Below are 27,742 nucleotides of genomic sequence, written 5' to 3' on the forward strand. Positions count from 1 at the left end.
TCATTTGGCTTCTAGAGGTGCGGGCATTTTAGACACCCGAACCTTGTGAATCTTAGCCTGGCGCAGAATGGTGCATGGTCTTAGTGTAGGGGCTCAGTTTCAACATGATTCTTAGGTTCTTCAGAGGATTCTTCTTCAGGACTCTGCAGTGAATCTTCTTGCGTGGTGCTCGAAGGGCTCTCTGGATCTCTGGGCTCTTCAAGATCCTGCTGAGGTCTGCGTTGAGCATCTCGTGCATGTGCAGGTAGTAGTGACTCTTCAGGGAGGCAGCCTTACGCCATGTTCCATACAGTTCATCTAACTTGCAGAAAGCACTTTCTGTCCACAGGCAGAAGCGCCCCACGTACCCGCCAGGAACAAGCTTCAGAATGTAGAGTTTGCTCACATTAAGCAAAGTAATTCCAGGGATGTTCTTAAAGGCCCTGACAATACCGTTGTCCTCGTTGTAGATGATGCAGTGCCCCCCACTCTGGGGCTGGATGCAGCGCTGTCTCTCCCTTTCTATCTTCCCCTCCCTCTCAATTTTGGCTGTCTCTATCAAATACAGATTTTAAAAAACTATATCTAAAAATAAAAATAAAAGGGAGGGGGGACAAGGGAATGAAAGAATCTGCAGAGCTACTCCTCCCTCTGTGGAGCCTCCCCATGCCAAGCATGGTGTTCTTATGTGGCAATGGGGCTCTAGCCTGGGAGGTCCATGCTGAGCACCTCAGAGCGTAAGCTATCTCCCTGCCCAAAAATGCTAAACACGCCAGGTCTTTCTGAAACAGCTCCACCTGGACATACTCAGGAAGTGTGGAGGGCGGCAGGAACTCAGCAAATCAAGAAAGCACTCTCCTGGAGACAGATGCCAGCTCAGAGATGTCGCCGTGCCCAGCAGCAGACCTCCAGGAGCCCCAAGAGGAGCCAGGAGGCAGGGCAGTGCAGGGAGGAAAAGGCCCAGGAAGCAGCAGCAGCAGAGGCCAAAGGGAAAAGTGAGTGGAAGCTAGAGCGAGGAGCAGGCAGCAGAGAAGGCAATGGATCCCTTGGAGGCAAATAAACATCTGCTCTATTCCTACCTTTGCATCCCTGTTTATGAAACAGTTTGTCCTGCACTATATGTTATGGCCTTTCAGTTACCCAGTTGCAGATGCTACTACGATTCCATCCTGACCTCCCTGGGCAGACAACCTCACCAATGTGTCCTGGAACCTCACCTATCCAGAGCCCTACCCAACTAGGGAAAGATAGAAACAGGCTGGGGTTATGGATCGACCTACTAATGTCCATGTCCAGCAAAGAAGCAATTACAGAAGCCAAAACTCTTACCTTCTGTACTCCCTAAAGAATTTGGGGACAGGATGGGATACGGAACTCTGGTGGTGGGAATTGTGTGGAATTGCACCCCTCTTACCCTATAGTCTTATTGATCATTATTAAATACATTTTTAAAAAAAGAATTTGGGCCTATACTCCCAGAAGGATAAATAATAGGAGAGTTTCTGATGCAGGAGATAAGGCACAGAACTGTATGGAATTACAACCCTGTTAGCTTACAATCTTGTTAATAATTATTAAATCAGTAAGGACAGGGGTAGATAGCATAATGGTTAAGCAAAGAGACTTTCAGGCCTGAGGCTTCCATATCCCAGGTTCAATTCCCTGCACCACCATAAGCCTGAGCTGATCAGTGCTCTGGGAAGAAGAAGAAGGAGATGGAGAGGGAGAAGGAGAGGGAGAGGGAGAGGGAGAGGGAGAGGGAGAGGGAGAGGGAAAGGAGAAGAAGAAGAAAATAGAAAGTAGACAAAAAATAAATCACTAATAAAATTTTTAAAAGAAGAAAATCCAACCAAGTCAAATGAAGACAAGTCTTTGGTCCCAAACTACAGGACTGAGGTCACCAGTGGAGATTGGTAAAAACTAGGTTGCAGTGAGAATGTGGGGGGTAGGGAGGGGATGGGGGCTAGGGTGGGCATGATGGAGAGATAAGAGTATTTTGGTGGTTGATGTGGTATGGTAAAAACTTTTTTTTAATTATCTTTATTTATTTATTGGATAGAGACAGCCAGAAATCCAGAGGGAAGGGGGAAACAGTGACAGAGAGACACCTGCAGCACTGCTTCACCACTTGCAAAGCTTTCCCCCTACAGCTGGGGACTGGGGGCTCAAACCTGGATCTGTGTGAATTGTAACATGTACACTCAACCAGGTGCACCACTACCTGGTCCTGGTAACAACTTTTAAAGGTGTGTGAAACTATATTTCTAAAACATACAGCCTTGTGAACCAACGTCACCTCAAAACCCAAGTAAATAAATTCTTATTTAAAGAGGAAAGAACATCACTGCTGAGGAACTCAGGAGTCTCAGACAGAAGTGAGGACAGTGGGGCCCAACATGAGGGTGGGGGCATCTCCAGATCACCTGGGCCCTGGAGACCACTGCTCTAGGATGCAGGTTTCATCTTCCTAGCTGGTGTGGCTGCTTGTGAATATGGTACAGTTGACTGAAATAGAGCCAAACTCACACTAGGAAAGGCCACTCTAACCACTGTACAGAGAAAGATTGAAAGACCTCCACAGGAAAGACAGAAAGTTCTAAAAAGCCTTCCCGCCACCAGGCATCCAGCTATTGCAATAAATGGTGCAAGCATAAGTGAAGGTGCACTCCTGGACCAAGGAAGAAAGAGAACTCCTAGAGCTGGGTTGTGGCACACCTGTTTGAGCACATATGTTACAATGCACAAGGCATAGGTTCAAGCCCCTGGTCCCTACCTGCATGGTGGAAAGCTTTATGAGTGGTGAAGCTGTACTGCAGGTGTCTCTCTGTCTCCCTGTCTCTCCCTCTCTATCTAGCTCTCTACCCTCTCGATTTCTGGCTGTCTCTATCCAATAAATAAAGATAATAAAAAAATTTTTTAAAAAGAGAGAGAGATAGAATTCCCCCAAAGTTTGTGGAAAAAACATAGAATTCTGAAGCTGGAATGGAAGGCAGACTGAATCAGCTCCAGCCTAGAAGTGATTATCACACCTCAAAACTAGAAATTTGGTGGCCAGCAGCAGAACAAGGACTTGCATACAGGAGGCCCTGACCTCAATCGCCAGTACTGCATCTGCCAGCGAGATACTCCCCCTAGCTCATTAATAAGTAAATCCTAAAATAAATTAAAAAAAAAAAAAACAGTTTGGGGGCTGATGATAGTCTGGGAGGACAGGGGCTTGCATCTGGACCCACTGAGTTAGAGTATTTACTATACCCTACAGCTGATGAAAAAGTGAACTGGAAGAAAATCCACTTGTGGGGGTCAGGCGGTAGCACAGTGGGTTTAAGCGCACATGGCGCAGAGCAAGGACCAGCATAAGGATCCCGGTTTGAGCCTCCGGCTCCCCACCTGCAGGGGGGTTGCTTCATAAGTGGTGAAGCAAGTCTGCAGGTGTCTATCTTTCTCTCCCCCTCCGTCTCCCCTCCTCTCTCCATTTCTCTTTGTCCTATCCAACAATGACATCAATAACAACAACAATAATAACCACAATAACGATAAAACAACAATGGCAACAAAAGGGAAAAAACAGCCTCCAGGAGCAGTGGATTCATGCCGAGCCCCAGCAAAAAAAAGAAAAAGAAAAAGAAAATCCATTTGCTTGCAGAGGCAATGAGTAGGGAATCTCTCCCTCTCTATCTCTGCTGCAGTCCTAGGTGCAATAAAAACCATTTTCAAAAATAGCAAAAAACCATGCTGTCCATGACTACAGATCACACACGCATCCCAGATTTATTTAACTCATTAATGAGGAGCCAGCAGGATGGACGCAGCTGGAGTATGAAGCCACGCTGGGTGTTGGCAGATACCCCACAGTGCTCATTATTGACAATAAAGTGGTAACTGGGGGCGGAGGGGAGGTTACCTTGTCTACCAGAGAAGTCATATCCACCCTTCCCAAATAAGCCTTTTTCATGTAGTTTACTTTCTACAAATAAGCCCGTACCTTCACAGTTCTGAGTCCTATAGCTAACAAGCCCAAAAAAGCATATTCTGGGCCAGGGAGATGGCCCCATGTCAGGGCACAGGACTTGCCTGCCTCAGGGCTCAGGAACTGTAGGTTCAACTCCCTGCACCACCATATGCCTAAACTGAGTAAGGCTCAGCTCACTCATATAGAATAAATAATGTTAACGATTTTTAAAGAGAATTAATAAATTCATCATCATCACTATTATTTTGATAGAACAGAGAGAAATTGAAAGGAAAGGAGGAGACAGACAGAGAGAGAGACAGAGACAGAGACACCTGCAGCCCTACTTCACCACTCATGAAGCTTCCCCCCTGCAGGTGAGGACCAGGGGCTTGAGCCCGGGTACTTGTACATAGCAACATGTGCGCTCAACCGGTGCACCATTGCCCAGTCCCAGTACATTCCCTGTAATCACACTGACCAATGTAGGAACCATGTGCAAGGACTAAGTCAGATTCAAACCCCTGGTCCCCACCTACAAGGGGGAAGTTTCACGAGTGGCGAAGCAGTGCTGCAGGTGTATCTCTGTCTCTCTCCATCACTATCTTCCTTCCTCTCTATATTGCTCTGTCCTAGCAAATAAAATGGAGAAAGAAAGAAAAAATGGCCACACTGAGCAATGGATTCACCAAGCCGCAGCAATGACCCTGGTGGCAATTTATTTAAAAAGTGGGGGATGGGTGGGAGGTGGTAGCGCAGCAGGTTAGGCACACATGACATGAAATGCAAGGACCAGCATAAGGATCCCAGTTTGAGCCCCCAGCTCCCCACCTGCAGGGGGGTTGCTTCACATGAGGTGAAGCAGGTCTGCAGGTGTCTATCTTTCTCTCCCCCTCTCTGTCTTCCCCTCCTCTCTCCATTTCTCTCTATCTTATCCAACAACAAGGGCAACAAAAATGGGGGGAAAAATGGCCTCCAGGAGCAGTGGATTCATAATGCAGGCACTGAGTCTCAGCGATAACCCCAGAGGCAAAAAGAAAAAAAAATAGTAATTTCATAGTAGTTTACAAAATTGTAAGTTTTCAGGGAAATACTTTCATACTCTCAAATGTGTGAGTCTTTGTACACAAAAGTTTTACTCCCCCAACATGACCACCATATGCTCACAAAAACTAAGACACAGTTTGGTTACTCAATTTTTTCTACTTCTTTTGCAGTAGCTGTCTCTATGCTACATATGAGCAAATAAATGCCCATTGACAGACGAATGGATAAAGAAGCTGTGGGGATATACTCAATGGAGTATTACTCTGAAATTGAAAAAAAAAAAATGAGGTTGTGTCACTGAGGATCCTATGGACAGAACTGGAGATGATTATGCTGAGTGAAACAGTCAAAAGGTGAAGGACAATTACAGGAAGGGCCACTTCCCTTGGTGGTGGAAACAGCAGCCATCGTAGTGACAGACTGCACATTTGCAATCCCGTCTCTGTCACCTTCACTTCACCCTCCTTGCTGGGGATGTGACGTCCCAATCATGTAAAATGGCCCCATGGGCAGCACACAGGAGACCTGGCAGAAACCACTACATTCCGTTTTAAGATTTCTTTTCTTTCTTTTCTCCTTCTTCTTCTCCTTCTTCTCCTTCTCCTCCTCCTCCTCCTCCTCCTCCTCCTCCTCCTCCTCCTCCTTCTTCTTCTTCTTCTTCTTCTTCATCTTTTTGTTTATTGGCAGGTGAAAGGCTTACAGTATGAATAGTTGTTGACCCATAGGTAGACTTTCTCATCCCACTATGATAGGTATCTTCCAAACACTCTCACCCCCAGCCTAGGTCCCTTTCCACCATCCTGCATCAGGACCAAAAAGCCCCCTCCTCCCTAGATTCCTCTGCTTTTGGTGCAATAGCTAATAACCAAAATAAATAAAGAGCTCACTAAACTCAGCAGCAACAACAATAACAAAAAAAATCCAAAATGAGATATAGACAGAATATTCATCAAAGATGAGATCCAAAAAGGCCAACAGAAATGGGAAAAATGCTTTAAGTCATTTATTGTCAGAGAAATGCAAAGACAACAAGATACCACTTCACTCCTATGAGAATGTCATACATCAGAATCAATAGCAACAACAAATGCTGGAGAGGTTGTGAGGGGCAAATGAACCCTCCTACACTGCTGGTGGGAATGTCAATTGGTCCAACCCCAGTGGAGAGCAGTCTGGAGAACTCTCAGGAGGCTAGAAATGGGCCTACCCTAAGAAAAAAATGGCAACCTTTTTTTTTTCTATTTTTATTTGACAGGACAGAGAGAAATTGAGAGGGAAGGGGGAAACAGAGAGGGAGAAAGACAGACACCTGCAGACCTGCTTCACCACTGCAAAGCATTCTCCCTGCAGGTGGGGAGCAGGGGCTTGAACCTGGATCCTTGCAAATGGTGACAGGTGTGGCACCATCCAGTTGCCTTATCTTTTTTGTCCCTAATACTGTTGTATTATTTAAAATCTACTTAGTTTGTTGTTAACATTGTATCAGGTTTCTTCTCTGTTACTACTTGCTTAGCATGTGTTTTTTCTTTTCTTTTCTTTTTAATTAGTGATTTACTAATGATCGACAAGATTGTGGGATAAAAGGAGTATAATTTCATAGAATTCCCACCACCAGAGTTCCACATCCCATCTCCTCCACTGGAAGCTCCCCTATTCTTTATCTCTCTGGGAATATGAACAAAAGATCTGTATGGGGTGCAGAAAGTGGGAGGTCTGGCTTCTGTAATTGCTTCTCTGCTGGACATGGGCATTGACAGATCGATCCATACCCCCCAGCCTGCTCCTATCTTGCCTTAGTGGTGTAAGGGCTCTGGGGAGGTGGGGTTCCAGGACACATGGGTGAGGTCATCTGGCCAGGGAGGTCAGGTTGGCATCATAGTAGCTTCTGCAACTTGATGGGTGAAAAGCATTAAAATATAAAGCAGAACAGATGCTTTAATAATCATGACCTAATGGTAGAGTATAGCAGATGAGATTTGGGGTCTTCATGTTGGAAGAAGCTAGAAAGTCTATTTTAGGTATATTCTAAGGAGCCCATGGTTTTACTAATTTTTGCCTGAGCCTGATGTGCAGGTGGTCTAAAAGTATTGTCTGAGAGGATTGTGTCAAAGTTGGGAATAAGACCAGAAAGCTGGATCAAGGCAGAAAGTAACTACCAAAAATGGAATAAGTGTATAAACACCACTAACTGTAAACCCCATTAATCTGACCTAGGGCCCATGCTTATTCATATTCAGCACCAGAGCCTATGTAACCTCTGCATCCCTGACAGTCTAAGTTCACTTTCCATGGTCACAGCTAAGAACATTTTAAGCTTAACTCATTTCAGGACCAGTCTTCCTTGATTGGCAATGTTGACCCAGCCTCTCTTCAGAAAGTGGGGCAATTTCTACCACTGTTATTCTACACTGAGGGCAAGGTCCTGCAGAGACCCACAAGAGGCTTTATGATGTTGTTCCTGAAGGACGTGACCAGTGATAGTGGAAAGAGGAATCTGTTAGAGAGGTCTAGGCTCATCATATCTGTGTGGGAATCCCAGGATTCCCTGATTAGAGCTCCAGATGATGGGGTGGCCTGGTAGTGACCAAAAGGGCCATCATTAAAGTGTGCTGGTCTCTTGCCCTTATCCAGCTTTTGTAGCCCTTACTTTATCTGACAGGATTAGCTTTAGAGTGATTGGAGGATGTGAAATAGGAAGTAAGTGATGGGAGTATCTAGGTCTAAGTAGAAACTATTTGTTTAAGTACTTTATGGTGTCTTTTTTAGATCTTTCTACTGCAAGCATATGCTTTTTCTAGCTCTTTGCTCTCTTGCAGGTTTAAGCTATGTTTCTTTAAAAAAAAAAAAAAAAAAAACAGGCGAATTTTTAGCCCTCCATAACTTTAACTCTCCTAACAGGCAATTTTGTTTTATTCACATGTGTTAGGAATACATAGATGCTTGAATTCATTTCTTTCATCAGATTTTGTGCATTCTCTACAGTCTGAATTGAACACTGTACGCATAGTTAAATTAAGCGTGTATTAAGCCATGTCAAGTTCTGAGTGCTTTTCTTTCTATCTCTCCCGCCTCCCTCATTCATACATCACCATCTAATGTGACTGGAAAAACAAGCTTAGCACATGAGGTGATCACAAAACAGCTCGTTGGGTTTTAAATGTGTAATTCTTCCAGTTTACTCCAACAGCATTGGACTCTCTCACTCTTTCCCTTGCATTTTTCACCCAGCACTGTTTTCTGTTTTGTTTGTTTGTTTTTTTTTTTTTTTTGCCTCCAGGGTTATTGCTGGGGCTCAGTGCCTGCACTATGAACCCACTGCTCCTGGAGGACATTTTTCCCCTTTTGTTGCCCTTGTTGTTTATCATTGTTGTTGTTGTTGTTATTTTTGTTGTTGCTGTCATTGTTGTTGGATAAGACAGAGAGAAATCAAGAGAGGAGGGGAAGACAGAGGGGGAGAGAAAGACAGACACCTGCAGACCTGCTTCACGGTTTAGGAAGCGACCCACCCTGCAGGTGGGGAGCTGGGGGTTCAAACCAGGATCCTTACACCAGTCCTTGCACTTTTGTTCTAATCTGAAAGGTCTGTATTTCACCTTCACTTGTACCATTTAAGGTGGCTTAGAACTCTAAGGTAACAGTGATTTCCGCCCCATACTCCCAAACTATTTCTCCTTTGCAGTCTACTGCTGATGAGATACCTGCCAGCAGTAATTCATCTTTTCTCTCTGGTTGCCTCAAGAGGTTCTGCAGTTTATACCAGCAACTGTCGGTATGTAAATCTATTTCATATCCTTGAGAGCCTGTGTGCTCCATCAGTATGGAGATTAATGTATTTCTTCAATTTTGAAGAAAATGTCAAACCATCTATCTTCAGTTCTAGCCTCTGCCCCTTGAAAGCACTGTGAGTTCACTCTGCCATATTGGCTAGGCCGCCTTCCACACTGTCATTTTATCTCTTGGGTCACCATCACGTTAACCGACTTCTTCAGATCCTACTGGCATTTTAGTAATTATTGTCATAGTACAAAATATGCTCTGTAGGCCATTTTATGGCTATGATCAAATAACTATGTTTTATATTAGAAGTTTTATCTTCTTACAAACCTACATATTCTCTGGTCTCATAGTTTGTTGTTTTGTGTGTGTGTGTGTGTGTGTGTGTGTATGTTAGTTCATTTATTATGGTTTCTACTCCTTCATTAAATCCTAGAAGCCCTTTAATTCCACTTAATGTATAAAACCTTTCAGATCATTTTCCTCTCTCCTCTAGGTGCAATACTATTTCTTCTAAATCCTGCATTAGGCAGTTTCCTCTCAAGATGCATCATTTTTCACATGATTTACAATTTTCAACACTAATTCACTTTCAGTGAACCTAGCATCTTCTAAGCGGTCTCAAGGGCTCTGACCTATGGTCATGTGAATGCAGACTGGCTTACCACTGGCTTCTTTGTGCACAAGCAAGCATCATCTCTCTAACTATCTCTGATAGGACAAAGAGAAACTGAGAGTAGAGGGAGAAACAGAGAGAAAGATCGACACCTGCAACCTGCTTCACTACTTGTGAAGTGTTACCCCTGCAGGCGGGAAGTGAGGGCTTGAACCCAGACCCTTTCACAGGTCCTTGCATTTCATCCTATGTGAGCTTAACCAGGTGTGCCACTGCCCAGCCCTCTTGTGAATGGCTTCTCAACTTGTGGCTCTTATACGGTAACAGTAAGAGTCAGTCATGCCCAAGGACTTGGTTCCTTGTAACTCACCTTTCTCCCCCCTTCTTTATCGCCCCAGTACCCAGATAATTTCCTTGCTACTTCATTTGTGTTCTGTTTCTTTCCGATGGGACAGAGGATAGCTAGCCAATCTCCAGGCTCTGAGCAAAAGCTCCTCTCAAGTTCTCTGCACCAAGTCCACATGCCTGCTCTTGTAAGGAACTGTCTTTGAGACTTCTCTTTATTTTGCACTGAAGTGTTTCTTCTGGTAAGCTCAACTGCTATCACTATCACAACTCCCATAGTCATCGGCAGGAGCCGTACCATCACCATCACCACCACCACCACCACGACCACCAGCTATCATATCACCACTATCATCACCATTGACATCATACCTCTATCACCATCATTATCACCACCAGCACCACCACCACCATCATCATTGATATTTCCACTATTTACATCATTACCACACCGTCACCACCACCATCACTTTTACCGCCACTCACGTCATTACCATCACCATCTTTATCACCGTTATCACAGCATATTCTCTTCACCAGCACCATTACCACCACCACCACCACCACCATCACCATCATCACCACCACCATCATCACTGTTTTCCATTCTATTGGGGTTTTTTTTCCCCAGTATAGGGCTATGTGAAAGCTTGGTAGAGCTTAGGGGAGCTCTCCCATCCTTGGATGGAGGTCTGGAAAGACACCTCACTTGTTAGCCTCTCTCCTTAAAAGCTGGAGAACAGGTGATGGGCCTTGTAAAGGGCTCAGTAAAATGACTGTCTCCTCACAAACAAAGCCAGGGATTAGAAAAAAGGAAGTTCTGCCTCCCCAGAACCCTACCTCACTAGGGAAAGATAGAAACAGGCTGGGAGTATGGATCGACCTGTCAACACCCATGTCCAGCAGAGAAGCAACTGCAGAAGCCAGATGTTCCACTTTCTGCACCCCATAGAGATCTTCAGTCCATACTCCCAGAGGGATAAAGAATAGGGAAGCTTCCAATAGAGGGGATGGGATGCAGGACTCTGATGGTGGAAATCTTCTTGATCATTATGAAATATCTAATAAAACTTTAAAAATTTTAAAATGAAGTTCTAACTGTAGAGGCAAAAGAGTGCACTGTTATTTTTAATATTACTCATATAATGTACAATTACCCTTGTAAACAGTGTCCCTCTCCCCTCGCCCCGGGCCCATTTAACTTGGGGGTTTCTAACCTTGTATTTCACAAGACATCTGGTTCTTTCTTCAGGACCATCTCACCTAAAATCGCCCACTCTTTCCCCTTAAATAAGACATCTCGATGGATTAATGTCTAATCAGCCCATGCCAAAGCATAACTGTGGTGCCATGCCCTTGGTATTTTTTTTGGGGGGGATGCTTGGACTCACCTATGGCCGTCAGAGGCCCTAACACAAATGCATGTATTGTAGCTGGACTTAATGTGTACCTCCGGTATCCTCATAATGGTTAGCATGGAATTTTAGTCAATGGTATCAGGAAATTTATTCAATGGTAACAGGACAATTAGTGTAATGTAAGAGTATCTAACGAGTGAAATGCTCTAGGTGCATGCTATTAATGCTTTCTTAGATAATATCGTTAATGCTAGATGGACATAATACAATTCTATATTGACTTATCCCCCCTTTCGTACGTGTATACACATCTATACATGGATATATCCACGTATCCAGACGTATGTGTACACGTCTACACATATGTGTACGTAGACATAAATGTAGACGCACACACAGATGCATACGCATATGCAGGCGCAGACGCCTGAGCCCATGCCTTTTAAATAATTAATTTTTTTCTAGTTCAAACCCCCTTTACCCCCCAACCCCTACTGCAGACAAACGAAGCTCTTGACAAACCCCAAAACCAAGAAGGGTATGCAGTCTATATAAGCAAATCTAAGTTATCTTATATATTATGTAATAAACAAATTTTTTAATTGCCCATGAATTTCACAAATTTAAATTGTAGTAGCATGTCACAAAATTAAAATTTATTATACATGCTTAAATTTCATTATGTTACAAAATAAATTTTATTAAATTCTATACAACTGTTTACATAATTGACATATTAATTTATAATTAATACACTTGTTAATTTATTTAAATTAATGAAACTACTCATCATCATTTGATTTAATCATAATATTTATAACTTTTATAATTATAAATAATTTTACTTTCACCAAATAATTAATCAAAACATAAATTCTATTAAGCTTAGTTATAATAAAATAGCTAAGCCCAATTTACTCACATTCCTTATATGAAAATATTTAGAAATAGGTTAACGTAGCTTAAACCTAAAGCAAAGCACTGAAAATGCTTAGACGGGTCCTCACACCCCGTAAACATATAATAACTAAAGGTCTGGTCCTAGCCTTCCTATTTTCTGTCAGTAGAATTACACATGCAAGTATCAGCTATCCAGTGAGAATGCCCTCTAACCCTTATTTAAGGTATAAAGGAGCGGATATCAAGTACACATAAATGTTGCTTATAACATCTTGCTAAACCACGCCCCCACGGGAAACAGCAGTGATAAATCTTGAGCTATAAACGAAAGTTTGACTAAGTCATACTAAAACTTAGGGTTGGTAAATCTCGTGACATCCACCGCGGTCATACGATTAACCCATGTAAATAGGCAATCGGCGTAAAGAGCGTTTAAGATGTAAAAAGCTTAAATTATATATTAAAAATCAACTATAAAAGTGTTTTCATAAAATCTTATTACACGTGAGCTAAGACCCAAACTAGGATTAGATACCCTATTATGCTTAGCCCTAAACTTAGATAGTTACTTAACAAAACTATTCGCCAGAGAACTATGAGCCACAGCTTAAAACTCAAAGGACTTGGCGGTGCTTTATACCCCCTAGAGGAGCCTGTTCTATAATCGATAAACCCCGATCAACCTCACCAATCTTTGCTAATTCAGCCTTTATACCGCCATCTTCAGCGAACCCTAAAAAGGAAAAAAAAGTAAGCTCAATAATCTAAATCATAAAAAAGTTAGGTCAAGGTGCAGCCTATAGATTGGGATGAAATGGGCTAAATTCTTTTTTAAAAAGCATTACAGCGGGAGTTGGGCTGTAGCGCAGCGGGTTAAGCGCAGGTGGCGCAAAGCACAAGGACGGGCATAAGGATCCCGGTTCGAACCCGGCTCCCCACCTGCAGGGGAGTCGCTTCACAGGCGGTGAAGCAGGTCTGCAGGTGTCTATCTTTCTCTCCTCCTCTCTGTCTTCCCCTCCTCTCTCCATTTCTCTCTGTCCTATCTAACAATGACAACAACAATAATAACTACAATAATAAAACAACAAGGGCAACAAAAGGGAAAAAATAAATAAAATAAATATTAAAAAAAAGAATTACGGAAATTTTCATGAAACTGAAAATTAAAGGAGGATTTAGCAGTAAATTAAGAGTAGTACAAGGGTCAATATAATGTTTCCTTCAAAAGAATAGATGTATGGGGGGGAACCTTTATTACTATCCATTGAGAAAGAACCTACTGTTACAATTGCTCTGTACTACACACACATACGCATACAACACTGTATTTTGAAAATCATGATATGCCCAAAGACAAACCACAGCTTGGGCTACAAACTACAACATGTAAACTAAAGATCAGCATGAGATAAACAGAGAATCCGCTGAATAAATTCACGTCTACGACTCTGCAGGATGCGAGTGGGAGATTAATGTTTGAAAGTACCCATCTTTCACTCTTTTGACTGTACATTTCTTTTTCTGATCTTTTCTATTTTTTATTTTTTTAAAGATTTTTTTAGTATTTATTTATTTCCTTTTTGTTGCCCTTGTTTTTATTGTTGTTGTGGTTATTATTGTTGTTGATGTCATCATTGTTGGTTAAGACAGAGAGAAATGGAGAGAGGAGGGGAAGACAGAGAGGAGGAGAGAAAGATAGACACCTGCAGACCTGCTTCACCGCCTGTGAAGCGACTCCCCTGCAGGTGGGGAGCCAGAGGCTCGAACCTAGATCCTCACACCGGTCCTTGTGCTTTGTGCCACGTGCACTTAACCCGCTGTGCTACCACCGGACTCCCTTGTGATCTTTCCTTAATTGGAGGACTAATGGTTTACAGTATAGTTGCTGACACATGGTGGTCTATATCTTTCTAATTTTTTATTTTGTCTTTTTATAAATGAGAGAGAAAGAACATTATGGTAGTGCTAGTGACCGACCTTGAACTCTCACACATGCATGTCCTGTATTTAGGGCTAAGCCGTCCCCCAAACCACTCTTAGTCTTTTAAAATATGATTTCTTCATTTCTTTATTTTATGAGACAGAGGGAGAGAAAGCATATATGGGACAGGGATCAAGCCTGAGCCCTCATGTATGTAAGAAAATCCTGTGCTCCCCACTGAGTCACCCACCACCCTGTCTACACCCCTCACTGACTCAATGTCATTTTTTTAACTGGGGAAAAAAGGAATAATGCGATTTCCTCTCTGAATAAATACTGCAGTCCTCACTCAGTTCGGGTGACAGTGAAAGGAAACAAACAGAACGAACGCACCTTCTGGGGAAAAAAAAATCTTTTCTTTTTTTGTTCAAAGCAAGGGATGGGGTCTTTTTTCACATCGGTGTTGTAATAAACAACAGGAAGCAAACTGACGTGACTCCCAGCCTGGCCAGGTCACTCTGTGACAATACCATGCTCTCTTCAGCCTGCTGACCAAGCCACCCTGCCTTCACCAAGCCTTAGCCACACACACACACACACCAGAAGCTTGCTCTAAATAATTCACACCAAAGGTCCCCACATCAGCCTCAGGCCCTGTTTTGGCCCCTTACAGAAAAGGGATGATCAGTAAAGGTCAATGCATGTCTGCTCGTTTAGGGGAGTGGGTGGAGAAACAGTGGGTGCACACACCGAATCACCCTTCTTCCTCCACTCTATGCCTGTGGGTGCTCCCTCTCCTGGGACTAGGGACAGCAGCTGGAGGGTGAAAGAATGGCTGCTGTCCACAAGCACCTCATTTGCTGACTTCAGCATTTACAGGGAAATGGCAGTTCCTCTGAACCTAACCTAATGGCAGTTCCTCTGTCACTGGCTCCAACACCAGCCTGCCTGACCTTATTCAACACCCACCCCCAAATCACAGCTCTTCTATTACTGCTTCTGACAGCAAGGAGAGTCTGCTGTGGAAATGGCAGGGGTGGGCTGGCATAAAGATTGCAGATGTGTTCTCTCCTGGATCAGTGCACAGTGTGCTGAAAGACGTCCTGTGAGAAGACGTCCTGACAGAAGCAGGCCTCCAAATGTTTCACCTCCTGCAGAGGGGCTGGGGCTGCGTCTCCTCCACCAGCCATCAGGAGGCCACCTGAGCTAGAGACATCTGGAAGTTGCTGGTCCAGAATGGTCTTCTGGGCTCCTGGCACCTAGGAGGTGTGGTGGGAGAGTGGGCCCTGAGCTGTTTCTAAGACAAAAGCCAATATGGTGCAGGGTCTGCACCGCATAAGGGTCTGAGGGGGAAGAGACTGTAACCTCGGGCATCCCTTCAGGCATGACAGACCCCCTACCCGCCCTGAGGCTGCATCACCTCAGAACCAGGTGCACAGACGCACTAAGACAGAGCCCTCCACGACAGGGCCACCGGAGGCACTGCTGCCACCGTCCTATGGCATAGGCCTGCTGTGTGTCTATGTGAGTCTGCCCTGAGTTAGGGCTCTCACCTTGTCATCTGAAAGGCTGTTTGAAGACAAAAGCTGAAGTTTTGCGTTCTAACTATATAGGATGTTTTGTTTTGTTTTGTTTTGTTTTGTTCCAGAGCACTGCTCAGTTCTGGTTTGTGGTGATGCAAGGGATTAAACCTGGGACCTTGGAGCCTCAGGCAGGAAGGCCTTTTGCAGAACCATTATGTTGTCTCCTCTGCCCATTATATAGGACCTTAAAAACATATTTCCAGTGGTCTGGGAGGTGACGCAGTGGTAAAGCTTTGGACTCTCAAGCATGAGGTCCTGAGTTTGATCCCTGGCAGCACATGTGCCAGAGTGATGTCTGGTTCTTTCTCTCTCCTCATATCTTTCTCATAAATAAATAAAATCTTTTTTAAAAAATTTTTTTTTCCATTGAGGAAGTGCTGGCTCTTAAGGCTACTGTCTCAAGGACACAGCTTCTCATCTTCCTAAAACATGTGCTTTCCCACCCCAACCCCTCCACTCCACCCTCCTCTGCTGCAAGGGGCCCCAGCCTCCCCTCCTCCATCACTGTCTTCCCTCAGTTACCTCAGATCTGCTGATGAGGGGGTCAAGGTTGATGACTCATGCTGATCACCTGGGGTGTGTCCCTCTCCTTTGGGCTTGCCCCCCACCCACCTCTGTCCCACCTACTGTCAAGCAAAAGGCAACATCTCCACTTTGCTTACAGCTAAGAACATAGTTTTAAAAGATATATTTCCGGCGCAGGGAGGTAGTGCAGCAGGTTAGGCATACACGGCACAAAGTGCAAGGACTGGCGTAAGGATCCCAGTTAGAGCCCCTGGCTCCCCACCTGCGGGGGGTCGCCTCACAATTGGCGAAGCAGGTCTACAGGTGTCTGTCTTTCCCTCACCCTCTCTGTCTTCCCCTCCTCTCTCCATTTCTCTCTGTCCTATCCAGCAACAATGACAGCAATAATAACAACAATAATAACAACAACGATAACAAGGGAAAAAATAGCCTCCAGGAGCAGTGGATTCGTAGTGCAGGCACCAAGCCCCAGCAATAAAAAAAAAAAAAAGATAGATTTCCAAAATGTGCTTGAAGGGGCTGGGCAATGGTGCACCCAGTTAAGTACACATATTACCATGCACAAGGGCCTGGGTTCCAGCCCCTGCTCTCCTGCCGGGGGGGGGGGGGGGGGAGGACACCTCACGAGCGATGAAGCAGGTGTACAGGTGTCTATCTTCCTCTCTCCCTCTTAATCTCCTCCTCCTCTCTCTCAATTTCTTTCCATCCATCCTATCCAATAAAGAGAAAGAAAGGAAGGGAGGGAGAAGAAAGAGAGATTAGGGAAGAAAAGGAAAAACGGCTGCTGGGAGTGGTAAATACACAGTGCAGCACCAAGGACCAGAGATAACCCTGGTGGCTGGTGGCAATAAGAAAAAGAAATTTTTGGGAGTCGGGCGGTAGCGCAGCGGGTTAAGCGCACATGGCGCAAAGCACAAGGACCGGCCTGGCCTAAGGATCCCGGTTCAAGCCCCCGGCTCCCCACCTGCAGGGGAGTCGCTTCACACACGGTGAAGCAGGTCTGCAGGTGTCTATCTTTCTCTCCCCCTCAGTCTTCCCCTCCTCTCTCCATTTCTCTCTGTCCTATCCAACAATGACATCAATAATGACTACAACAATAAAACAACAAGGACAACAAAAGGGAATAAGTAAATAAATATAAAAAAAATTTTTTAAAAAAAGAAAGAAAAAGAATTTTTTTTTAATGTGATTGAGCACTCTCAGGGAAAGGTAAGTGGTTTCTGAGGTAAACCCAGGGTTTAATCAGCACAAATTTCCTCAGACACATAAGCAGTTCCGTGCCTCTCTCTTTTGACAGAGGAGGGAAGGGGACAAACAGTGGACAGGAACACAGAAAAACTCTTCCCAGTCTAGAATGATCTCTGCTAAGCAACTTCACCAACATCAGTCCTTTTTCCATCTGTGCTGCTCACCCACCAGACTTCGAGCAGTTGCAGAAAAGGTGAAGGGACCTTTGAAAGCCACGTGGAATCCAGTCCCAGCAGGTGACAGATTCCTAGAGCTCTGAGTGGGGGAATCCAAAGACACTCTGGGATTGGGGCAGGGGTCAGACACTGAGGCAAGATGACACCCACAGCCCTCTGCACAGTCCCTCACACAGCACCCTCAGTCCACTGCAGTCACCCACACAGCACCCAGGCAAGATGGCAACGCTGAGGAGACAGGGCTACCGGACACATGGAAAACAAGCATCAGATCCTTCTTGCACCGTGACCTGCATGTCTAGAAGTCATCATCCTCAAACTGCACTGCACTGAAGTCCTCAAACCTGAAACTGCAGTGAACATCTCCCCCTCCTGTCTGGTCCTGCTTGGTCTGAGACTGGCCCTGGGGGATACACAGAGCAGCCCACACCCGTCCTCGGAGAGGCTGATTCACAAGTTCCAAGCTTGAGCAAAGGGCATGGTGATGGTAGAGAAAGACAGAACTGCCCGGAAGATAGAGTACTGTGTAAAAAAGAACTCATGTTTGATGGGCTTTGACTGAAAAAATGATAAGGTATTTATGCTATTCCTTAAGGTATCCATTTTCTTCAGAAGAGACCCCAATCCCAGTATTCTCTCTAAATGGCACTACTTGAAAAATGCTTTTTCTGTGGAAACAAAACAGTGAAGTGTAGTCTGACATTATCTCTGGTTTAATGGTGTTCAGTAAAGTCACACTCCTGGGCTTAGTGAAAAGGGTCCTTGAAATGCTGCAGAGCTACTGATGGGGAGAAGTGAGAGGCATCCAATGCTTTTGGAAAGATCTCAGTGAAGTCCAACAGCAATTATCCCAGCTCCTTGTCAGCTTCCAACATGTCATTTGGAAAATGCATGCTGTCTTTGACCTAGAAATCTCAAAACTGGTGTGTGTGTGTGTGTGTGTGTTGTGTTTTATGTGTTGTGTGTGTCTATGTTTCTATGTACAGTTTTATATACACATTCTTATATTCTTCTACCAGAATGAAATAAAACATCTTAGTCTTGGTCAGCATCACACACCCAGGAAACATGTTCTGGGGAGACTGAGCCTGACAGTTCTGGCAGGGCACCTTGGTAAACAGAATCTGGGCCCCATGGCTATAGCCCTGCTGCTGTGAGTTATCTGAGTGTGACATCATTATGTGGCAGGTGGCTCCAAGGTTTCACATCAACATACCTAGTCCAGTCCTCATAGGGTGTCCTGGAACCAAAGTAAAGGAGACAAGCCCCGGGGAGGAGCCCCTCTCTGGTGGAGAACAAAGACTCATGAGAAGACGCAGTGAACATCATTCGTGTTGGGGGGTGAAGGCCCAATTCTTCTTCTTCTAGCGTTTGCCCTTCTTCCGTAGCCAGTCAACAGCGTCAGGTTGAGCCTGATGTAAAGTTTCGAGACCTCCTTTGAATAGGGAGAGGTAGGTGGCAGTCGTTGACTATGTGGGGCATAGACTGTCTGTAGCCGCAGGGGCAGTTCGGGTCGACTCTGGCCCAATCTTCCAATCCAAGAACAAGGAGTGTTCTTTTATTTCTTTATGTCATTTTCTGTTTCTTTAAACAATGTCCTCTAGTTTTCACTATAAAGATCTTTTCATCTCCTGTTGGAAAATACTACTCAATCACTAAATATAAAAAATGGAGGTGGGGGGCCAGCCCTGCATGATTTATTGGTCAACAGGAAAAAAGCCTTTTTCTGTGTGGCCTCGGTTCCAAGTAGATGAAATTCTGGAGACCCATATTTCCATCAAGAGGAATCAACTTACACAGAGTCCCTCCTGTCTTTATGATTTCTTAGGAAGATGGGAGATCTGCTCTCCATACAGGTAGCTGGGCTCTTAGCAGGGAGGTGGGACCAGAGCAAAGAAGGGACAGAGAGAGAAATGGAGGAGCCACCTAGAAATGGAAGAAGTCACATCAGAAAATGGGAGAGGGGGGTGTCAAGAGACATAGTTGAGATTTGACTGAACACAGAGTCTCTGCGACAGGAACTCCATCTGCAAGGCTGCCAGGGCCTTGCCTCAGTCCCCAGAAATACACTCTCCCCCCCCCCCTTCTTGTTTTACTTAACAGGAAAGAGAGAAATTCAGAAGGGAGGGGAGATAGAGAAGAAGAGAGAAAGATAGACACATGCAGACCTGCTTCACCACTTGTGAAGCTCACCCTGCAAGTGGAGAGCTGGGGCTCAAGCCCTGGTTCCTGTGCACAGGAGTATGTGCACATAACTAGGTGTGCCACCACCTGGCCCCCTGAGAATTAACTCTTCTTGTCACTCTTTCTCACAGCTTCCCCAGGACTGACAGGCCATCATGAGTCAGCGTGACCGAGTCTCACTGAGCAGTCACAGCTGAGACAGGAGGGAGAGTCATGCTGAGTTCCAGGGATGGTGCGTCCTGCTAAATAGGGTGCAGCGACTGAGCTGCAGGGACCTCAGCTGTTGCACGGTACCCATGTCCCAGCCCAAGACGGCCTGCGCTTCCTGCTAGCACCACCCCCTCACCTTTCTTTGAGATGCTTTGGTCCCAGGGTCTCCACAAAGTTCACAGTGCCAATGCAACCTCCCTCCTGAGGGCAGGGTCAGAAAGCATGTCCTTTGCTGCCTTAAAATCCATGCCTCTCTGTAGGTCGAGCTACTTAGCTCTCTCACCATTTATTTATTTGTTTGTTTGTTTGTTTATTTATTTATTGCCACCAGGGTTATCACTGAAGCTCCATGACAACATTACAAAACCACTGCTCCTAGCAGCCATTTTTCTCTCTCTCTGTTTTTTTTTAACTCTCTCTCTCTCACACACACACAGGACAGAGATAAATTGAGAGGGAGGGTAAGGGGAGATACAAACAGAGAGAAAAAGAGACACCTGCAAACCTGCTTCACCAATTAAGGCTAGACTGAAAAGCAAACTGGACCCTTTCAAGCCCCTGGCTCCCCATCTACAGGGGAGTCGCTTCACAAGCAGTGAAGCAGGTCTGCAGGTGTCTATCTTTCTCTCCCCCTCTCTCTCTTCCCCTCCTCTCCATTTCTCTGTCCTATCTAACAACAATGACATCAATAACAACAATAATTACTACAACAATAAATAAGGGCAACAAAAGGGAATAAATAAATATTAATAAATAATAAATAAATAAAAACTGGACCCTCTCAGGAACTGCCTGCTTCAGCATTTGTGAGATTAACACGAGCGCTTATATCTGAGGTGCAGACATAATCACCCCAAGATGATCTTGGGTTGCCGCCCGTCAGCTTCCACCTGCCCACACTCTGACTGGGTAAGAGACTCAAGTCTCTTTCTTTGCTCTTCCAGCTCGTGGGTAAAGCAGTGTCCTTTCAGGCTATGTCGTTATCTTGACATTGCTGACTTAGTGTGGTTTTTTCTTTCTTACTTACAAATTTTCATTGTCTCTATAATAAAGAAATAGAAATGGTTTAATCTTTTAATTGCATGATTGATGTAATAATGGTTCTGATGTCAAAAGTAATTATGGGATAAGTCAGGACTGATGCAAAGGCCCAGGTTTTGAGCCCTGAGCTCCTCCTACATGGCCATCCACACATGGGCCCTCCTGGGCTGGTGGATCTCACCACTGTGCTCACGGAAAGTGACTTCCCCCAAATTCCTTGGGGACCCCAGAGGCATAGCCCAAGACCACGGCGAAGGAGGCTGGAAAGCACACAGGAAAAGGTGTGCAATTTACTCCACCCAGCAAGTTTCTGACACAGAGGGGAAAACACTACACAGCAGCAGGGCACTCAGAATCCCTCCTGTCACCTCTAAGCCACCCAGACCTTTATCCTAGAACTCACTTATCTGCCCATCTTCTTTTTGATCTCATGAAGAGAATTCATAAGCTTCTGGCACCAGAGAAAAGGTTTTCCTACTGAGATGCTGGGAGATAAACAGATTTCTGAATTAAAGGCTCATCACAGTGCAGGAGCAGACTTTTAAGGCAGGTAGTTCTGAATACAGCTCACCTACGCTCTGCCCAGTCATGCCAACCACAAAAAGCCAGCCTCAGCCCCAGTCCACTTGAGGTTAAATTTAAAGAACATCTGAAACTGTGCTGCGAGACTGCTGCGGTGAAGTACAAGGCCAAATGGAACCTTCTAGAAAGAACTAAAATGTATGCTGGCCCTGTGGTGTCCATCCGTCCTTTTGTGCACTTGGCAGAGAGGAAAGGACACACCTGCGGGGGCAAGGGCAGGCAGTCTCCCCACGAGCAGAGCTGGGAGCGGTAGGCACGAGACTGCATTTCATCACACATGGGTCTCCTTCCCGCCTCCTCTCCTCTATGAGAGGATGGTGCTGGGTGGAGGGTGGAATTAAGAAGACAGTGACAACTCCTACGGCCAAATGCACCGTGTCACAATGGTCACGCTGACCCTTCAAATACCAAGACCTCCTTCCTGGGAGTGCCCCAACCCAGAGAAGCACAGAAAGGCCTGAGAAATGATACCCAGCACCCAGACCTCAAGGCCCCATTCCACTCTCTGCTGTGGAAACAGGATGTGGCAGGGTAGGGCAAGAGCTCAGGGGCAGAGCACCGCACTTGATGCTTGAGGCCCAGAGGCCCCAGGCTCCATCCCCAGCATCCGACAGAGCTGAAGGCCCACGGGCTTCACTCTCACCAAGCTGCATCTCTGGCTCTGTGACTGCAGCTCAGCTGTTATGTAGGGGGAAAAAAAAAAAAAGCAAAGTGGGTGTTGGGTGGTAGCACAGCAAGTTAAGTGCACATGGCACAAAGCGCAAGGACGGGCATAAGGATCTTGGCTCGAGCCCCTGGCTCCCCACCTGCAGGGGGGTCACTTCACAAGCGGTGAAGCAGATCTGCAGGTGTCTATCTTTCTCTCCCCCTCTCTGTTTCCCCTCCTCTCTCTTGATTTCTCTCTGATTTCTATCCAACAACACAGCAATGACAACAATAATAATAACAACAATAACAAGGGTAACAACAAAGGCAACAAAATGGGGAAAATGGCCTCCAGGAGCAGTGGGTTCGTAGTGCAGGCACCGAGCCCCAGCAATAACCCTGGAGGGAAAAAAAAAAAAAACCAAGCAAAGTAAAAAACAAAAGTGACCTTAAATACAACCTGGTTGTATTTTAAAATGCCATGGTTCTCTCTCTTCGGATAGACTGGTCTCCTAGCTTCTATTCCGTCATTGTGAACAAATCCAGAACATTATATGTTAAACAATTTCAACCCAAAAAGACATCATAGGCCACCTGAGAAAATACCAGAAGTCAGGGGCCAGTCAGGGGCCAGTCAGGGGCTAGTCAGGGGCTGGGTGGTGGCCCACCTGGTTGAGCACACATGTTACAATGCTCATGGACCCAGGTTCAAGACCCGGTCCCCATCTACAGGGAGAAAGCTTAGCGAGTAGTGAAGTGGTACTGTAGGTATCTCTCTGTCTCTTTCTCTCTATCTCCCCTCCCTTCTCAATTTCTCTCTGTCTCTATCCAATAATAAACAAATAAATAATATTTTTTAAAAGTAAAACACAGGAAAACAAAAATGGGAAATGAAAAAGCAAGCATGGCATGTGCCTTACTTCCACGGGGATTCAAAAACAAAGCTTGAAAAAAAAAATACTTCAAGACTCACAACTACTGAGGTTTTTTGTTTGTTTTTTTTAATCTAGGTATATAATTACTCCCAGAATACCAGAAGCTGAGTCTCTGGGCATTTAATAGTTAAATCAGGTTAGAACCAGAAGTGACGGGAAATGTTGATCTAAAATTAAAAGCCCAGCAACCTCAGAAGGCCAGGGAGCAGTGCTTGTTAGTATCATGGAGTTAATCATTCCAAGAGGGAAAAAATAGAGCCAGGACCATAAATTAAACCTGCGTTTCTTGCTGACTAAATGCAGCAGTTTGCTTTTTTTAAAAGCTTGTTTCTTATCTAGCAAAACATCTGCTTTCTGAAGCTAAAAGGGGGCTCCTGAGGGAAGCAGTGATCTTTCCCAAGGCAACTTGATTAATAGTAGGCTTCCAAATTTCAGTGAAAAGGCATTCTGGTGAAACCAGCAGTACTGAGTAATTGTCTCCACAAAGACTCGTGGTGCACACTCTTCTCACAGCCTGGGGTCTCCCCGTGGCACCTCCTGAGTACCCCTGCACCTGGGCTGCACTCAGAGCATCCTTCAAACTCTGTGAAGACACATCATCTGAACAGGAGGAAATAGTAAACTCATGGACGCAACAGGCAAAACAAGATCTGGAACACTTATTCCAAGGAGCTGGTGTTACTGCTGTAAAGTGAAAGTGTGAGAATACAGCTGGATTCCGAAATTCTCAGGCATGGGGGATGAGGGGTGGGGGGCAAGGCAGCCCAGGGCTGGGAGAGACACAAAGATGACTGGTGAAGGAAAATGATCTTCACGGATAAGGCAAAGGCTTTTTATAATGAGGCATCCCAACACAACGGAGGCTTGGAAACACAAATTCACCCTCAGAACACATCAGAGATGGCAAGGGCAGGAAAGAAAGAGGAGAGGAGAGAAAGAGAAAGGGAAAGCAAGGGAGGGGAAAGGAAAACTAAGAGAAAGTCTGTGTGACCTCACCAATATGCCTGGAACCCCACCTCTCCAGAGCCCCAACCCACTAGGGAAAGATAGAAGCAGGCTGGGGGTATGGATTGACCTGCTAATACTCATATCCAACAGAGAAGCAATTACAGAAGCCAGGACTCCCACCTTCTGTGCCCCATACTCCCAGTAGGGGAGAAATAATATGGGGAAGATGACCAGAGGGCTCTGAACTCTAACTCCATCAGGATCCGGAGAGAGAAAAAGAAAAAGCAAGGGACACTTGGATGTAGTAATAGACTTATGTGTGACTTGGGAAGGAAAAGAAGATGGAACCTTAAAAAAAAAAAAAAGGAGAAAATACATATAAATTTAGATAGATAGTTGTAGAAATAACAGTTAAACCAGGGGGCCAGGAGATGGCACACCTGACTGAGTGCACATGTTACAGTGTACAAGGATCCAGGTTCAAACCCTCGGTCCCCACTTGCAGGGGAAAAGCTTCATAAGTGGTGAAGCAAGGCTACAGGTGTCTCTCTCTTCCTCCCTCCTTCTCTATCTCCCCTTCCCTCTGGATTTATCTCTATGTCTATCCAATAAATAAGTTAGTTTAAAAATTTAAAAAATATAATAGCTAAACCATATCTGCAACCTTGGGAGAATTGCTGTAGCTTCCAATGGTGAGACTGGGGACCCAGAACTCTGGTAGTGGATTAAAGGTACGGAGTTGTGCCCTTCTTATCGTATAATTTTGTAAATCAATATTAAATCACTAATAAAAATTTATTTAAAAAATAAATACTCCATAACAGAGAGAAACAGAAAGTCAGTCTGTGGAGTTGGGGATTCAAGGAGCTGGATTCATGCATCTGATCTCCCCTGCCATGGAGACCCAAGGGTTCTCAGCACCAGGCTCCTCCTGGAAGCAGCTGTCCCTTTAAGCGCCCACCTGAACGAGTCCTGGACACAGGAGATGCCCTAAGCCTCACTGCAGCTCCACGAACAAGACCCTGTGGTCCTTACCTCACAGAGAAAGCACATGACTTAAGCCACCATCCAAGGTTTTACCACTAGATGACACCAGAACCAAGGTTCTCCCAGCATCAGAAGCTCATGCAGAATCGAAAGTGCCACCATCCTTCCACAGTGGCAGTACGGTGACCTCTCAGAGCCCTGGTCTCTTTGAGGCAGGCTGAGCCAGACAGACTGGGGAGCAGAGGGCAGGGTCTCCTCATTGCTGCGTATTGGTATGCTTCACATTGGTTTGGTCTCACTCCCCCCACCTCCAGGAGATTTGGTTTAGCCCTTGCTAGTTTCGTGCTTCTCCCTTCTCCCCGCCCCCTATCCTACGTACTTCCTGAGTTCGACTCTGCCGCGGGAGGAGAAAGATGGAGGAGCACATTGCCCGCTCGTGAATAAAGATTAAACTGCGTTCTCAGCTCAGCCGTGTGTTTCTGGTCATCTGTTACCTGCCCGTGAAGCCAGCCCAGAGAAAACAACAGCTGCATGTATAAAGCATCGCCAGAAAGGGTTAAGAATTGCCACCTGCGCCATTTGACTGTTGACTCCTTGGTGAACTCCAGCTGCCCTGGGGTGACACTACCAGAGAAGATCTAATCACTACTTTCTGGCTTGGTTTGGGCTGTTTACAGAGCTATCTTTCAAGTTACTAGGCTCAGGCAATGTTAAATCCAGAAGCCTCGAAAGGCATTACTTTGGGCACACAGAACAAAGGAGCAGAGTCCAGCTTCTGGCTCTCTCTAAGACTTAGCAAACAGCCCAGTAACCACCTCTTCTCTGCATAGCTGTCTGCAGGAGTCAGTCTCCCAAGTCCAGTTGCGCTAATTTAATATGCATTTTTGGCTTCTGAATTTTTGTGTCTTTATCCCACAACACAGCCCCTACACTTACTCTGTTGATCAATCTTTATCTCCTTCCTTTCTTTCCCAAAAAAAAAAAAAAAGTACCATAAAAATGGCCATGCAGCTCAGAGCTGAGCTCCCCTCACTCTGAGATAAGCCTGCACATAGCTGCAGTATATGAATCTTTTTCCCTTTCTCTAACAAAACAAATCTCTACTCTTACTAAGTCTGCAATGCTCAGAAACTCTCACAGCAATACCAAGAACGCTAGCTAGTAATACAGTTGTCTAGTCAGGACTGTCATCATCCCTGCTACAGTGGCATGAAGATCTTCACAAAGTGGGGGGGGGGGTTTTCTGGGGGTGGCCTCTCCCTGCAACCAGACCTTCTGGGCTCAGACTTAGGACTCAGGCAGATATCACACAAGATGGCGGCTTCAGGCTGGTTTGACAGCTCAGTTTCTCTAAGGGAATATATGGAAATGTGCCTTATTAGAATACAAACTGCCACACTGCTGGGTCCCCAGATCTTGAAAAGCACCAGCCAGAGCCACCTGTCCAAAGCCAGCTTGTTCTCATCTCCTCCAGCCAAGTCTGCAGATTGAACACGGCCACATGCTGAGGGTCAGCATGCCCACTCTCTTGTGCTGTCTGGATGCAGACAAGCTTCCCCCAGGCCCTTACTCTGGGACCCTCTGACAGTCTGTCAGGCCAGACATTTCTCCCAGAACTAAAATCATGGAGAGAGCATAGTTTGTGGTCTCTCCCCTCCTCGCCAGTCCAGGAAGTATAGGGCAAGGTCAGCTTCAGGCAAGGTTAAGGGCCCAGGCAGCCTCCCTCAGTCCCTGACCAGCTCACCACTGAGGTCAAGACGTGTACCTGCCTTCAGGCCAGGAACTGGTCAGCCTTGGGCCCCTGGACTTGCATTCCTGGGGTTCCAGAGGCCCCAGGGTCGACCCCCAATACCACTTCCTGCCAGAACTGAGCACTTTTCTGGCCTCTCTTACCCGCTCTCCTTCTCTCTCCTAAAAAGAAGCAAATAAAGCTGTTAAGAGATAAATGGTGTAAAAACGACTGCAGGGAAGGCACCCCTTCATCAGTGCCAGAGCAGTCTGCCCGAGCAGTCTCCACGCAGAACCCTTCCCTCCGCTCACACGAGTCTCCTGCACAGGTGCCAAGGCCCCCAGTGCAGCTGGGCACAGAGAAATGTCAACAGTGTCAACAATACTGTCCTTCCTGAGGGCTGGGTGGTGGCGCACCCAACTGAGTGTACACGGTACCATGCACAAGGATCCGGGTTGGAGCCCCTACTCCCCACTTGTAGGAGAGAAGCTTCAGGAGCAGTGAAGCAGGGCTGCAGGTGTCTTTCTGTCTCTCTCCCTTTCTATCTCCCCATCCCTTCTCAATTTCTCTGTCCTATCAAATAAAAATAGAAAGAAAGAAAGAAGGAAAGGAAGAAAGAAAGAAAGGAAGAAAGAAAAAAGAGAGAGAGGAAAAAAAAAAAAAAAAGAAAGAGAAATGGCTACTAGGATGGGTGGATTCACAGTGCTGGCACCGAGCCCCAGTGATAAGCCTGGTGGCAAAAATAAATGAATAAATAAATAAATAAATAAATAAATATGCTGTCCATCTTGAGAAGCCTAGTGTCACAAAGCAAATGGACCTTACTTTTTCCCTCAGTCAAAAATAACAGATGCAATTTGATTTCCCTACAATGTAGTTTTAAAGGATACAACCTGCTATTTTGGTTCTGACTCACTTTCCAGTCACTGAAATCCTCAGAGATCAGGCCTGATGAGAGGGGCAGAGCAGAAATTTTGAGGCTGCTGTGGGCTAAACACACACAGCCTGGTGGCTGCACTGACAGCTGGCCTTCAGTACCTGGTGGTGTCCAGGGCAT

General features: G+C 45.4%; 1 pseudogene; it reads right to left on the reverse strand.

The window, feature by feature from the left end:
• On the reverse strand, positions 1 to 27,742 carry LOC132537584 (large ribosomal subunit protein uL4-like; annotated as a pseudogene).

This window comes from Erinaceus europaeus, chromosome 3, assembly GCF_950295315.1.
Source record: "Erinaceus europaeus chromosome 3, mEriEur2.1, whole genome shotgun sequence".
Lineage (NCBI taxonomy): Eukaryota > Metazoa > Chordata > Mammalia > Eulipotyphla > Erinaceidae > Erinaceus > Erinaceus europaeus.